The sequence below is a fragment of the Dama dama genome, chromosome 9 (assembly GCF_033118175.1).
Source record: "Dama dama isolate Ldn47 chromosome 9, ASM3311817v1, whole genome shotgun sequence".
In the NCBI taxonomy this organism is placed as follows: domain Eukaryota; kingdom Metazoa; phylum Chordata; class Mammalia; order Artiodactyla; family Cervidae; genus Dama; species Dama dama.
The window spans coordinates 61,398,061-61,407,812 of record NC_083689.1 but is presented as its reverse complement, the minus strand read 5'-3'; the positions used below and the strand labels follow the sequence as shown (position 1 = coordinate 61,407,812).

At 37.7% G+C, this 9,752-nt stretch overlaps 1 pseudogene; it reads left to right on the top strand.

Moving 5' to 3' along the window:
* The first annotated feature begins 2,501 nt into the window (after positions 1-2,501).
* LOC133062898 (cyclin-G1-like) lies at positions 2,502-3,388 on the top strand (annotated as a pseudogene).
* Positions 3,389-9,752: the final 6,364 nt, after the last annotated feature.

Genomic DNA, 9,752 nt, shown 5'->3' with positions numbered 1-9,752 from the left:
CACCTATGGGTACCTTATTTTTGACAAACGAGGCAAGAATATGCAATGGGACAAAGGTGGTCTCTTCAGAAGGTACTGATGGGAAAACTGGACAGTTACATGTAAAAGAACGAAATTAGAACAATTCCTAACACAATACAACAAAGAAACTCAAAATGGATTACAGACCTAAATGTAAGACCAGAAAGTATAAAACTCTTAGAGGAAAACATAGGCAGAAACTCGATGACATACATCACAGCAAGATCCTCTGTGACCCATCTCCTAGAGTAATGGAAATAAAAACAAAAATAAACAAATAGGACCTAATTAAACATAAAAGCTTTCACACAGCAAAGGAAACTATAAACAAGGTGAAAAGACAACCCTCAAAATGGGAGAAAATAATAGCAAAGGTAACTGACAAAGGATTAACTTTAAAAATATACAAGCAACTCATAAAAACCAATACCAGAAAAACAAACAACCCAATCAAAAGTGGGCAAAAGATCTAGTCAACACATGAAAAGATTCTCAACATCACTCATTATTAGAGAAATGCAAATCAAAACTACAATGAGATACCACCTCACACCAGTCAGAATGGCCATCATTAAAAAATCCAAGAGCAATAAATTCTGGAGAAGGTGTAGAGAAAAGGGAACCCTCTTGCACTATTGGTGGGAATGTAAATTGATATAGCCACTAGTGGAAGTCAGTATGGAGATTCCTTTAAAAACCAGGAATAAAACTAACAATCCTACTCCTAGGCATATACCCTGAGGAAAACAAAATTGAAAAAGCCACATGTACCCCGACGTTCATTGCAGCATTATTTACAATAGCTAGGACATGTATATTGTCACCCTGCTTATTTAACTTATATGCAGAGTACATCATGAGAAACACTGGGCTGGAGGAAGCACAAGCTGGAATCAAGATTGCCGGGAGAAATATCAAGAACCTCAGATATGCAGATGACACCACCCTTATGGCAGAAAGTGAAGAAGAACTAAAAAGCCTCTTGATGAAAGTGAAAGAGGAGAGTGAAAAAGTTGACTTAAAGCTCAACATTCAGAAAACTAAGATCATGGCATCCAGTCTCATCACTTCATGGCAAATAGATGGGGAAACAGTAGAAACCGTGACTGACTTTATTTTGGGGGGCTCCAAACTCACTGCAGATGGTGACTGCAGCCATGAAATTAAAAGACACTTACTCCTCAGAAGAAAAGTTACGACCAACCTGGACAGCATATTAAAAAGAAGAGACATTACTTTGCCAACAAAGGTTCATCTAGTCAAGGCTATTGTTTTTCCAGTAGTCATGTGTGGATGTGAGAATTGCACTATAAAGAAAACTGAGTGCCGAAAAATTGATGCTTTTGAACTGTGGTGTTGGAGAAGACTCTTGAGAGTCCCTTCGACTGCAAGCAGATCCAACCAGTTCATGCTAAAGGAGATCAGTCCTGGGTATTCATTGGAAAGACTGATGTTGAGGCTGAAACTCCAATACTTTGGCCACCTAATGTGAAGAACAGACTCATTGGAAAAGACCCTGATGCTGGGAGGGATTGAGGGCAGGAGGAGAAGGGGACGACAGGATGAGATGGTTGGATGGCATCATCGACTCAATGGACATGAGTTTGGGTAAACTCCGGGAATTTGTGAGGAACAGGGAGGCCTGGTGTGCTGCAGTCCAAGGGGTTCCAAAGAGTTGGACATGACTGAGCAACTGAACTCAACTGAGGACATGGAAACAACCTAGATGTCCATTGACAGATGAGTGGATAAAGAAGTTGTGGTACATATATACAATGGAATATTATTACTCATCCATAAAAAGGAATGCATTTGAGTCAGTCCTAATGAGGTGGATGAACCCACAGCCTATTATACAGAGTGAAGTAAGTCAGAAAGAGAAAAACAAACATCTTATACTAACACATATATATAGACTCTAGAAAGCCAGTACTGATGAACCTACTTGCATGGCAGCAATGGAGACATAGAGAACAGACTTATGGACATGGGTGGGAGAGGGATGGGAGAAGGAATGAGAGGGTGGAATGTATGGAGAGATTAATATGGAAACATACATTACTATATGTAAAATAAATAACCAGCGGGAATTTGCTATATGACTCAGGGAACTCAAACAGGGGTTCTGTAACAATCTAGAGGGGTGGGTTAGGAAGGGAAGTGGATGGGATGTTCAAGAGGGAGGGGACATAGGTATAGCTATGATTGATTCATGTTGATGTTTAGCAGAAACCAAAACAATACTGTAAGCAATTATCCTTCAATTAAAAATAAATAAATTTACTGTCGTCTTGATGGTGCTGCAGAAAACTCCACCCAAGATGGCTCCCCCTCCCCGGACCTGTCCCCTCTTTCCTGTGAGTCCTCTCGCTGCCTCATAGGCCTCTCGAATCTAATATCATGAGAGCGATATTAGAGGGTGAGGTGAGAGCAGGCCCAGGGAGGGTGGTTACCGCCGAGGAACTGCAGTCACAATCAAGATGATAGAGGTACTGACAACAATTGACTCTCAGAAACTGCTACACCAGATGAATGCCCTGTTGGAACAGCAGTTGAGATGTCAGCCAAAGGTCTGCAGCTTGAGACTCACTGAATCTGCACATGATAATGGCCTTAGAATGACTGCAAGACTGAGGGACTTCGAAGTAAAAGATCTTCTTAGTCTAACTCAGTTCTTTGGCTTTGACACAGAGACATGTTCTCTAGCTGTGAATTTACCAGACAGATTCCTGTCTAAAATGAAGGTACAGCCCAAGCACATTGGGTGTGTTGGACTAAGCTGCTTCTATTTGGCTGTAAAATCAACAGAAGAGGAAAGGAATGTCCCATTGGCAACTGACTTAATCCGAATAAGTGTGTAGAGGTTCACGGTTTCAGACCTGATGAGAATGGAGAAGATTGTATTGGAGAAGGTGTGTTGGAAAGTCAAAGCTACTATTGCCTTTTTGTTTCTACAACTCTATCATTCACGCCTTCAAGCGAATGTGCTACATGAAAAGAGAGTAGCCTTAATTTTGAAAGACTAGAAGCCCAAATTAAGGCATGCTACTGCAGGATCATAGTTTCTAAAGCAAAGCCATCTGTGTTGACATTGTCTATCATTGCATTGGAGATTCAAGCACAGAAGTGTATAGAGTTAACAGAAGGAGTTGAACATCTTCAGAAACTTTCCAAGATCAGTGGCAGAGATTTGACTTTCTGGCAAAAGCTCGTATCCAAGTGTTTAACTGAACATTCATCGAACAAGTGTGTCAAACCAAATATTCTGAAGTTGAAGTAGATTGTTTCTGGGCGTAGTACATGGCAACTGAGGCATAGATACTACAGAATAACCCACCTTCCAACAATTCCTGAAATGGTCCTTTAATTGGATGGTTATAGCAACAAAAATTTCTGAAGACTTTCTCTACAATCCTGAGCTGTGGATTCCATAATATAATGGATTTAAGCTGTGAAGCCTCAAAACATCACTAGATTAGCACTTTTTAAGGTATAATAATTCTAGGCAGTGAGAATTGTTTCTTGGCACCTGTGATGCAAGTAATATATAACCCAAAGATGTGGACCTTACTGCTACATAGAAATCACATTTAAATTTGAGGACATTTACATAAAGCAAAACTACCAACCTGTTAATTTTGGCATGTTATCTTTAATATTTTTCTAGAAAACAGGTGATTTTGTATCTATGATTTTAAAAGTTTTACACAAAATTTACTGCCTCAGTCTAGTTCCATCAAGAAAATTAGTTTTTACTGTACTAGTAACTCAAATTAGCATCACTCTGAAAACTTTTTGATTTAACAATCCATAAGTTTTTACTGAGGGCTGTTTTTATAAAACTTGTTGGTTCTAACTTAGAAGTTTGCTTAAAAGGAAGAGAATATACTTACATTAATTGCCCCTACTGTGCCAAAAGGAAGTATTAATAAATGTAAGTAGGCAACTTCATAATTACAAGGTTGCTGAGGTGTAGTGTTTGGAAATCTACAGGGTTAAAATGTTGCAGAGAGTTACCCAGGGCAATGTGTAGCCGGAATCCATCCAGGAATGGCTGTACCCAATTTTGACATCATGTTATGTACATATACCCATTAGAAAATAAACCAAAGAACCACAGTGTGCCTTATACTTTTGTAAACCATGTTTTATGGATAACTTCACAGTTTTCCAAAAATACTGATAAATTTCAATATTTTTAATACATCAGTGTTAATATTGAGTTGCCATAGATAACCTAACCAACTCCCATTATGTTTTGGTTATGTTTTTGTTCTACAGGATATACCTTTCAATAAAGTTACTGAAATGCAATAAAAATTAATTAATTTTAAAATATATCAATAAAAAAAACTACAAAATGGGATTATTAAACCTATAGTTAAACCTGTAGATTTCATATCAGCTGGCATTTCTCAATTAATTCATTGCATCAATTATATAGATAGCTTATACAGGTCCATGTGACACTGAAGAAATGTGACAGCTATGGAGAATGCATGCATCCCTCTCCATCTTCTCTACCACTGCTCTGAGTCCAAACCACCCTCATCTCCTGCCTAGATAATTAAAATAGTTGCCTAACTGATCTGGTGCATCCACCTTAGTCCCAGTCATCACTTGCCTGATCATTATTAATACTAAGTAGCCTCCTAATGAGCATGTTCCCACTCTGATCTCTCCTCAACCCAGTTGATTTTTCACATTGGGGCATGTGAAGTGACATTTTTGAAACCAAATGCTGAACATCTGAGTTTTGATAAAAACCTTCTTATGGCTTCCCAAAGCTCTCAGACACTATTTCTTAGTAATAAATCAAGATTGCTATTGGCACCCTGAAGGTAATGCTTGATCTAGCCTTTGCCTAGCTATTATCTAAAAATACTATCCTCCTTGTTCCCCATACTTTAGTCCTACCAGACCTTTATCTGTTTTGCCAACATGCTGCGGTCCTTTCTGCCCTAGGGATATTTTAATACTATTGTTTCAGAGTGGAAATCCTTCCCAACTTAATCGCACTTCACCTACTAAACTATCACTTTCATAATTCCAGTTCAAGCACTGCTTCCTCAGAGATTCCCTATGCTCCATCACACACAATCCTGTCTGTAGTTTCCTCTCTTCTACTTTTGAAACTCTTGTAGTTTGCAATTACATGTCACTGTGTTTATTTTATTAAATTATCCATTTTCCTCTTATAGGCTGTATTCATGGAGAAGCCAAGGACTTTGCTTTTCTCACCTCTTGAATCTCAGCATTTACTGATCTCAGAAAGGTAGTGCTCATTATACTGGTTTCTGAACAGATTTGTCAAAGAACAAATAACCATTAAAACCTAAATGCCACTCAGTATATTTAAAAAATAAATAAATAAAAAGTAACCATCTCCCACTCAAATACCATTATCCCCAATCAGCCCTTCCAGCAATCAATAGTTGACTCCATTCTCCTGGCCATCCAAATATACATACAAACATAGAGGGAGAAATGTATGGCCCAGTACTCTGCAGCTTGCCCTTCTCATTTAACAATATGTCATTGTATCTACTTTAGATACATAGACACAAACATTTAAAAAGTCACCTGATAGCTCAGAATTTAAGACATTATAATTTCCCTTCTGACGGGCATTCATATTTCATTTTTTAAGCTCTTATAAAATGTTGCAATAACCATCCTTACACATATGCACTGATGCTTTTATATCTTTATAAAAGATTTCCAAAAACTGAATTGCTAGTTCAAAGGACGCTTTCAAAAACTATGATGATGGAGGAAAACTCCCAAACTCATTCTACAAGGCCACAATCACCCTGATACCAAAACCAGACAAAGATGCCACACAAAAAAAGAAAACTATAGGGTAATATCACTGATGAACATAAATGCAAAAATCCTTAACAAAATTCTAGCAAATAGAATCCAATAACATATTAAAAATCATACATCATGATCAAGTGGGCTTTATTCCAGGGATGCAAGGATTCTTCAATATTCACAAATCAATGTGATACACCATATTAATGAATTGAGAGATAAAAACCATATGATTATTTCAATAGATGCAGAAAAAGCTTTTGACAAAATTCAACACACATTTATGATAAAAACTCTCCAGAAAGAAGGAACATACCTGAACATAATAAAAGCCATACATAAAAAGCCCACAGCAAAGTGTCCTCAATGGAGAAAATTTTAAAGTATTCCTCTAAAATCAGGAACAAGACTGGAAGTCCTAGCCACAGTGATCAGAAAGGAAAAAGAAATAACAAGAATCCAGACTGAAAAGGAAGGAGCAAAACTCTCACTGTTTGCATATGACTTGATCCTCTACATAGAAGACCCTAAAGATGTCACCAGAAAATTACTAGAACTAATAAATATAGTAAAGTTGCAAGATATAAAATTAATACACAGAAATCCCTTGCATTCCTACACACTAACAGTAAAAGTCAGAAAGAGAAATTAGGGAAACAATCCGATTCACCATTGCAACAACAACAGCAACAGAAAAAATACTTAGGAATAAATTTACCTAAAGAGAGAGAGGACCTGTAAACAGAAAAATATAAAACACTGATGAAAGAAATCAAAGATGACACAGATAGATAGAGAAATATACAATATTTTTTGATTAGAAGAATCAATATAGTGAAAATGAGCATGCTACCCAAAGCAATCTGTAGATTCAATGCAATTCCTGTCAAACTACCAATGGTATTTTTCACAGAACTAGAAAAAATAATATCACAATTTGTATGGAAACACAAAAGATCCCAAATAGCCAAAGCAATCTTGAGAAAGAAGTATGGAACTGGAGGAATCAACCTTCCTGACTTCAGACTATACTACAAAGCTACAGTCATCAAGACAGTATGGTACTGGCACAAAAAAAAAAAAAAAAAAAAACAGAAATACTAATCAGTGGAACAAAATAGAAAGTATAGAGATAAATCTATGCATGTATGGACACCACATGTTTGACAAAGGAGGCAAAAATGTACAATGGAGAAAAGACAGTCTCTTCAACAAGTGGTGCTGGGAAAACTGATCAATTACATGTAAAAAAATGAAACTAGAACACTTTCTAACACCACACACAAAAAATAAATTCAAAATGGATTAAAGACCTAAATGTAATGCCAGAAACTATAAAACTCTTAGAGGAAAACATAGGCACAACATTCTCTGACATAAAACACAGCAAGATCTTCTACGACCCACCTCCCAGAGTAATGGAAATAAAAATAAACAAATGGAACCTAATTAAACTTAAAAGTTTTTACACAATGAAGGAAACTATAAGCAAAGTGAAAAGACAGCCCTCAGAATGGGAGAAAGTAATAGCAAACAAAACAACTGACAAAGAATTAATCTCTAAGATATACAAGCAGCTCAGGCAGCTCAATACCAGAAAATAAACAACCCAATCCAAAAGTGGGTATAAGACCTATATAGACATTTCTCTAAAGAAGACATACAGATAGCTAATAAACTCATGAAAAGATGCTCAATATCACTCATCAGAGAAATGCAAATCAAAACCATCATGAGGTATCATTTCATACCAGTCAGAATGGTCATGATCAAAAAGTCTACAAACAATAAGAGCTGGAGAGGGTGTGGAGAAAAGGAAACCTTCTTACACTGTTGGTGGCAATGCAAACTGGTACATCCACGGAGAACAGTGTAGAGATTCCTTAAAAAGCTGGGAATAGAACTGTCGTATGACCCAGAATCCCACTGCTGGATACATACCAGAGGAAACCAGAATCGAAAGAGACACATGTACCCCAATATTCATTACAGCACTATTTACAATAGCTAGGGCATGGAAGCAACCTAGATGTCCATCGATTCTAGTGAGGTGGAAGAACCTGGAACCTTTTATGCAGAGTGAAGTCAGTCAGAAAGCGAAAGACAAATACTATATATTAACACAAATACATGGAATTTAGGAAGACAGTACCAATAATCCTACATGCAGGGAAGCAAAGGGGACACAGATGTAAAGAACAGACTTTTGGACTCAGCGGAAGAAGGCAAGGATGGGATGATTTGAAAGAATAGCACTGAAACATATACATGACATATGTAAAATAGATGGTCAGTGCAAGTTTGATGCATGAAGCAGGGCACCCAAAGCCAGTGCTCTGGGACAAACCAGAGGGATAAGGTGGGGAGGGAGGTGGGAGGGGGAGTATGGGACGAGGGGGACGCATGTATACCTGTGGACGATTTCATGTTGATGCATGGCAAAAGCCATCAAGATGTCGTAAAGTTATTATCCTCCAATTAAAATACATTAATTAATTTAAAAAAGAAAACTATGATGGATGTTGTCAAAAAACCTTCAAAATGATGTTCTCTTACTGGCCCAAATTGACATTGTATTGACAAAAATTAGCTTAGATCTGTATCTCAGTGTGCATGAGTAATCTTCTTTCACCTTATTGAAGCATAATTGATGCATAATAAACTGCACATACTTAAAGTATAAAGGGACTTCTCTGGCAGTCCAGTGATTAAGACTCCAAGCTTCCAGTGCAGGCAATGTGGGTTCAATCCCTGGTTGGGAAACTAAGATCTCACATGCTATGGGGGCAACTAAGCCCTCATACTGCAATGAAGAACCCTCCTGCTGTGACTAAGACTTGATGCAGCCAAAAATAAATACATATTTTTTAAAAACTACATTTCAACATTCAGTTAGCTCACTTTAATTTTCACTTCCGATATCAACTGTCAAGAATTTGAGGGTTCATTCTTGGAAATGCTCTGCTCTTCATGCCTCTGTGCCTTTGCAGATGCCATCCTCCTACCTGAAGTATCTTCTCCATACCCTGCTTGTATAGTGAAAATGTACACACCCACTTTTCCAGGCTCCACGCAAATGGTACCCCCATAACTGCCTCCTTGGGCAATGCTACCACTCCCTGATAGTCTTCTGTGGCAATCTGTTCATACCTCCATCAGCATTTCTCTTATTTAAATTGCAGTTGTTTGGTTACTTGCTTGCCTCCTCAACAAAGGCAAGGTCAGGGACTGGTGTTTTGTTTTGTTTTTTTGTCCCCAGAGTCTTGCAGAGCACCTGGCAAACAATGCAAGCCCAAGATGTGTCCATTGAATAAGAAATTAATAAATTGATGGGTGGCATGAGGATTGAGTAAGTTACAAGTTATGTGTACAAAGGTGATTAGGGTGATAAAATTACAGCCACTCCTCAGCATATGGATACCATGGGAAGGGGAGTTCTTCCTGCAAGCACGTGTGTCCCTTCTGGGGCTGGTTTGAAACTTTAGGTAGACTGAACCAAGAACAACAGAGGGGCTGATTACCTTGTGACAAACACAGGAATGAAATATGCTCTAGACATGATAATAAAGAACTGGGGCTTTTCAGTAACTTCCTCCTTCCATGTATGATTTTAACATCCATCCACTACCTTTTAATCTTTTCTTTGATGTACCCCCTCCATCCTATCCTTTACTCTCTGATCTGAGATTTAATGTAAGAAAACACTGATGAGGGCCTTTCTAGATAGTGTTGTCAGTTTTAGCAAACAAAACTTTAGTATGCCCAGTTAAATTTATTTTTCAGATAACCAACAAAATTTCTTTTAGTAAAGTATGTTCTGTGAAATATTTGGGACATACTTATAGAAATTTCTCACTAGTTCTCTGAAACTCAAATTTAATGATGTAGCCTGTATTTAATTCTGAAGCCCTATC